Here is a 7281-nt window from a genome sequence, read left to right as displayed (position 1 = left end):
GCCGCAGGACCCGCCCCCAGAGCGCCCCGCCCCCGACGGGCGAGGCCGGTCAGGACGGGGCGGGGATTCAGGGGCTGCGCGTGCGCGCAGATGGTCCCTTGTTCCGGGTGGGTCCATGGCTGGGAGTTGTTCAGCGTGTCCGCGCGCTTGCGCGTGCCTTGTTTATAACGGAGAACTGGGCCCATGTGTGGCCGAGCGTGCGTGGGCGCACGCGCCCGAGTGTCTGTGCGCCCTGACCCGAGTGTTCTGTGGCTGGGGCCTGTACATGCGTGAGCGCGCGCGCACGCGCGTCTGTGAATCCCGGTCAGGTGGGTTTGCAGGTGGGTGGGATCCGTGCATATGCCCATTTGTGGCCTTGAAGCTGGGGGTCTGTGTGTGGATGGGCGCGCTTGTGTTTGTGTGGCATCCCTTTCCTTGGAAATGTTTCCTTAGCGCTTCCTCCGGGGCCTAGGCACCACGAGGCGGTCCAACCCACAGACCCTGCCCTAACAGTGGGAGCCCAGACCACCTTCTATTAGTCAGCCAGCAAATGAACAGTGTCTGTGGCCGTGAGTGCCCTGTGCAGAGAAGAGAGTAAGGGGCCACTAAGGGGAGGTGAAATCTGAGTAGAGACCTGGAGGAAAGCCTGGCAGAGTGGAAGGAAAAGTTTTCTGAGTTTAGGGAACTGCATGTGCAAAGGCCCAGAGGTTAAAAGAGGGTCAGAGCTTGGTGAGTCTGTGGAACTTCCCAACTTGTCAACTTCTGGCTTCACACCCAGCAGCCTTGCCTTCTCTGGCATCAGCCCCTGCCCGCTGTTACCAGCCAATCAACATAATGTATCATCCAGGTCACTGTGATTGAGTCAGGATAAGCACATGACCCCAGGCCATCTAATCAGAACCTGTCCTGGGACTTTGGATGGGAAGATTAGAAAGGAGGCAGCCTTTGGGGCTGGGGTTGCTGAGAATTGATGATGGAGTTTCTTGCCTGGTATATGGCCTCAGCTTGAGCTCCCTGCTCCCTGTCCCTATGCCTCACCATAACTAGGCAGCATTGAGCCTTTCTCTGTGTGCCCCAGACCCTGGGCTTCTTGTGTCCTGAGAGTCCAGCACACACAAAATTGAATGCTTTTCTTATTTATCTTCCTGTGAACACCCTGAGATCTAGGCCTGTGTAGTGGGATCACCATGGTCACCCAGGCACTTACAGTGAAACACAAAAACTCTTCATGGCCCTGCAGCCTGCCCTTGAGAGAATGGTTCATAGGTAAGTGCCCCGACTCTGAGACCTGCCACAGCCCAGGTGAGGCCAGCAACACAGAGCCACTGGTTTCATCAGCTCTCAGACCTGGCTACCACCACAGGAGCACTCAGCAATTCCATGGAACCATAAGAACCTCGACCTCTTGGAAACAGGAATTAACCAAGAAAACAGATTAGTGAAAAATAATAAGGTTATAATGGAAAAGAATCTGAAAAGAAAAAAAATATATGTATGTTTATGTATAACTGAATCACTTTGCTGTACATCTGAAACTAGCATTGTAAATCAACTACACTTGAATAAATGTTTTTTTACAAAACTAAAAAAAAAAAGGTTATGTTCCCTGTAAAAATGTCCATCACTGGATGAACTACGACTACCTTAACTTCAAGGTCTCCCCTGCTACCTGGTTGACCCCACCCTCCATCATTCTCTTTGTTTTTCTCACTACCTGATACATATATTTACTTGCTTATTTGCTTATTTTCTTTCCACCACCAGTAGTTAAGTTTTTGCCCCTGCTGCATCCTCATCACCTAAAACAGTGCCCAGGATTAGTAGGTGTTCAGTAATATTTGCCAAATAAAAAAAATCTGAATGAACCATTAAGAGTTAAGGTGTTGCACGCTTAACTATGGCAGGGCACATTTATTTAATCCTCATGACAGCCCTACAAGATAAGTGTTGTCTCCTTACAGCTGAAGAATCTGAGGTTCCAAGAGCCAAAGTGATTTGAACAAAGTCACGTGGTAGTGAGTATCCCCAAGAACTTTGGTTTCCTTTACTCAAGACATTGGAACAGTCAAAGGATGAGAAATCCTGCTGGGCAGCAGCCCTTATCACCTCCATCAGTGTCTCACACCTCAGTGATGGTTTAACTAGAGGAGGGAACCTCCTGGGAGGCTGAGGTTGGAGCCTAGTCCTGCTCACCTTCAGAGCCTAGGATGCAGGTAAGGAGCCCAAGGGCCAGCAGAGTACCCAGACTCCATCTCTGGCTGAGATCTGGTTTCAGACAGAAAGACGAGAAAGCTACATACAGCTCCTCAAATGGATCCAGGGATAATCAGAGTGTCCAGGAGCAGGTTGGTTGCTCCTTTATTGCTGTTTCTCAACACAGAGTCAGCCATTGAAATTATTAGAACATTTTTTTTTCAGGTGGGTCAAAGATTTAAATGTGTTTTTTTTTCTAAATGAACTATAAAAATACTGAAGAAACAACGGAGGAAATTTGTAAAATCTTGGAGTGGAGAAGTCCTTCTGAGTATGTCACCAAACCCAAAAACCGTAAGAGAAAAAAATCAACAGATCCATTGAGATTAAAAATAAAAGTCTATATGGAAAAACCCACAACCAAAGCCAAAACATAAGCAGCAAACTGTAACTGGATACAAACAATATACTTGTAAGTAACTTCAAAATAAAGAGCTGATTTCCCTTATATGTAAAGAGCTCTTGTAAATTAAGAAAAAGACGAATGGCCCAGCAGAAAACTGGGCAAAGGATACAAAGAGACCATCCACAGAAAAGGAAATACAAATAATGTCTCTCAAACCTAGGAAAAGTTAGTTATCCTCTCCTATTAAGATAAATGGAAATCAAACTAGCATACTTTTTACTTAGAGGTTAAAGATGAAAAACTAATTAAAAACTGCTATGGTCATCTAAAAACCTAAAATTATTACAATATTATTATCCTGTATCTCATTAGCTGATTTAAAATAATTTTTGCACTTTAAAATTGTTTATAATTTTCTTCAATTAAATAAGATGCATTTTGATGTGAATATATCAATTAAACACTGAAATACTTCCATGGCATTCACATTATATGCAAAATTCAAAAGGAAAAATAAAGTGATAGAATAAAGATATAAAACTAAAATAGCACTAAGGGAATAATGAACTTCTGTTTTATGTACTTTTCAATTCTTGGTAAGATGTAGCATGTAAATCCAAAGTTATTGTAAGTAAAATATAAATGACTCAGTGAGAGTATCAACTTCCCATATTGTTCTACCTAGGATAGTTGACAAACAAGTCTGTGACAGCCACAAAATTATTTCTAGAAAATAAACAAACTAAAAGACAAACTGAATTGTCAAAAAGTTGGAAAACACTCAGAGACATTTTTTATAATAGTTAATGGTTTTCATTATTATTTAAAAAAATCATGCTTATTCTAAGAATTCTAGAAAATGTAGCAAAATATCAAAATAAAATTATTGAACATCCAAATCCTCTGACCCATGGATACGTACTTCTCATTTCAGTGAAATAAAACATTACAAAATAGAGACCATACATATTTAGAACTTGTTAATACGCTGAACGTTTCTGTCATGAGCAGTTCCTCAAGGAAACGGATTTACTTTAATGTTTTATTATTAAGGTTGAAAATGTATTTTTCTCAATGTTTGTAATGAAAAACCGACTTCAAATAAACCTCAGATTGTTTCCAAAAAACAAAAAAAAACTGCTATGGTCAAGGCATGGGGAAATAGGCTGATGGGTGCAATCTTCATGTAGGACAATATCTACAAAATTATTAATGTGTATTCCCTTCCTCCCTTTTAAAAAATTGAGGTGAAATTCACGTAGCATAAAATTAACATTTTTTAAAGTGAACAATTCGGTATGTTCACTATGTTGTGCAGCCACCACCTCTATCTAATTTCAAAACGTTTTTATCACTCCAAAATAAAACTCCATATTCATTAAGCAGTTATTTCCCATTCCCCACTTCCTCAGCCCTGGCAACCACCAGTCTGCTTCCTATGTATTTAACTATTCTGGATATTTTATATGAATGAAAGTATAAAACATGTGACCTTTTGTATCTGGCTTCTTAGTGTGATGGTTTGGGAGTTCATCCATCTGGTAGCCTATATCAGCACTTTACTCCTTTTTAGGGCTGAACAGTATTCCACTGTGCATATATGCTACAATTCGTTCATCCATTCATCCAGGACATTTAGGTTATTTCCACCTTTTGGCTGTCATGAATAGTGTTGCTATGAACCCAGCAATTCCATTACTAGGAACTGATCCTAACATGCCCACACCCAAAAAATTGTAAAGCAAAAATCTGAAAACAATCTTAGTGTCCTTCACTGGGGGCTAGCTACATAAAGTCCACACATTTGTAGAGACTGCTCTGCATCCCTCACAAAGAACAAGGCAGGTCTTCGAGGACTAATACAAAAAGATAGAGGTATCTTACATGAAAACTTCAGGTGCAGGATACAGTGTATCCTATCATTTGTGTAAAGAAAAGGAGAGGAAGAGGAAAGATTTAACATATATATACAGCCGTTAGCTACTCATTTATTTAAAGTGAAAAGTAATAGACATATAGCATTGTATTAGTCCAAGGTGTACAACATAATAATTTGATATATGTATATATTGTGAAATGATATTAAGTTTAGTTAACATCCATCAGCACAGTTACAATTTTTTTCCTTGTGATGAGAACTTTTAAGGTCTACTCTCTTAGCAACTTTCAAATATACAATATTGTTAACTATAGTCACCATGCTGTACACTATATCCCCAGGACTTACTTATAACTAGAAGTTTGTACCTTTTGACCCCCTTCACCCGTTTTGCCTATCCCCCACCACCTCCCATCCCCCACCTCTGGCAACCACCAATCTGTTCTCTGTATCTATGAGTTTGGGTTTTGTTTTTCGTATTCCACATAAAAATGAGATCATGCAGTTTTTGTCTTTCTCTGTCTGATTTATTTCACTTGGCATAATACCTTCAAGGTACATCCACATTGTTGCAAATGGCAGAATTTCCTTCTTTTGTACAGCTGAATTCTCTCTCTCTCTCTATATATATATATAAAACTTTATCCGTTCATTCATTGAGGGACACAGGTTGTTTCCATGTCTTGGCTATTGTAAATAATGCTGCAATGAATATGCTAGTGCAGATATATTTTTGAGGTAGTGATTTCATTTTCTTCAGATAAATACCCAGAAATGGAATTGCTGGATCATACAGTAGTTCTATTTTTAATTCTTTAAGGAACCTCCATACTGTTTTCCATAGCAGCTGCACCCATTTACATTCCCAGCAACAATACACAAGGGTTCCGTTTTTTTCCCCATCCTCACCAGCACTTGTTACTTCTTGTCTTTCATGTAATTTTTTCTTTTTTTTTTTTTTTTTACTTGAAATTGCACAGAATGCCCCTTACATCTCTGGAAGGATCCACAAGAAACTAGTAATATTGGTTGTCTCCAGAGAGGGGAACTGGGGTGGGGCTGTGGGAGAGACTTATTTCTAAATACATTTTTACACCTTTGGAATTTTGAGTAATGTGAAAGTATTACATTTTAAAAATTAAATCTAAATAGACCTTGTTAAGAACAGATATGGAACTCAACAAAAGCTATTTTTATTGTAAATGAGAAAAAAGTAGCATAAAATCCTTTCCTTTTTCTAAGCTTGCTCCTTCCCTATCCTCCATTCCTCGTGTGCTGGCTGAGTTAGCTGAGCAGAGGTCTCCAGCCAGGAGAGGGCAGGCTTGGGTTCACTGTAGTAGTTGGGAGAAGGTTGTCATGCAAGGGTGAGAAGTTGCATAGTTTCCCAGGAGGGCTCAACGCAGGAATGAAGGCAGACCCACCCCAAGGAAAATCCCTTGCAATTTCAGACGTTGGAGACAGCAGAGCCTAGATGCTTCTGGAGAGAAAAAAAGACAAACACAAGCCAATTCAAAGGTCTGGGAATGAGAGAGGCACTGGATCTCAGCAGCAGCAACAGCCAAAAAACAGTCAGAAAGAATTCAGAGCCAAAATACCAATCAAAAGCAAAGGCAGAATACAGGGACCCAGAAAATTACCTTCCAGTCATCCTTTGTTGGAAAGTTTTTAGAGGATGTGCTTCAGCAAAGTGAGAGAGCAAACCAAAAGAGTCAGGATTGGGATCCAGGCAAGAGCAGAGGCTCCCAGGAGCCTAGGGAGCCAGAGGAGCCATGGTGGCACTGAAGGAAAATTAAGGCCATCTTGGAACAGGAAGGATGGGATTGCCACAGGGCCCCACATGGGTCTGAAAACATAAAATGACTAGACTGGACCACTGTGACATCTGGCTACCATGAGCTTCTCTGAATACACCTAGAGAACAGGACCTTCATCCCACCCAGGGGAGTCCAAGACAGTGGGTTGAGAGAATAGATTGTTTGCATTGGTTCATCTAATTTTAGACATTAAAAGCCTCTGAGCTGTTGGCTTGTGGGATGAGGAGGTTACCCCACTGACAGAATTGCATCTGCCCACCCCCTCATCCCTGGTCCATTTCGTCCCAATGACAGGTGGTAGCTTAGGGGTCCTTTGGAAAGCTTTCTCTGACTTTGCCCCCTCCCCCTTACCAGCCGGATCCAGTGCCATCCACCAGAACGTCTACCATCACTGCAAGGAAGAGCATTTTGATCGGCGCTGCTGTTCTGCGCCCAGCGTGTGAGGCCTGGCATACATAATGGGTCAGTAAATTAGCTCCCAGGCTACCCTAGAACTGAGTCATTTGAAGGAGAGGAGTTGGGCACAGCTTCCTGCCCCTAAAACCTTTCTCCTAAGGGTGGGGGTGGGGGGTGGGGAGAACGACTCCCAGTAGGGCAGGCCTGGCCTCTAGGAAGAAGTAAGGCCTAGTGAGCATATGTTGGGCTTGGGTGTGGAGGCTAAGGTAGGGACTTTTCCTGTAGCCCTCCCCGGGGGCCCTGGGTTGTGGGGCCTCAAGGGCTTTGAGCTGGTAAGCCTGCCTTCCTGGAGGAGGAAAGGGGAAGAGAAATCCCCCACAGGGCTTCTGAGTCAGCTGCACTGTCATAATGGAAACAGCACAACCCTAGGTGTCAGGACACTTCCCCTCTGCACCTCAGAGTCCTCATTATGAGATAGAAGTAATTGTTTTGCACATGGAGTTGGGCTTAGTGATAGAGGGTGACGAAGCACTCTGTTAACATGCAGATGTGAAGGGGGACACTGCCGCTAACTCTGTGGTGGCAGCTAGCCAGGGGTTAAGAGGCTGCAACAT

This window comes from Camelus dromedarius, chromosome 17 (assembly GCF_036321535.1).
Source record: "Camelus dromedarius isolate mCamDro1 chromosome 17, mCamDro1.pat, whole genome shotgun sequence".
NCBI classification, from domain to species: domain Eukaryota; kingdom Metazoa; phylum Chordata; class Mammalia; order Artiodactyla; family Camelidae; genus Camelus; species Camelus dromedarius.
Note: the sequence above shows the minus strand (reverse complement) of the source record.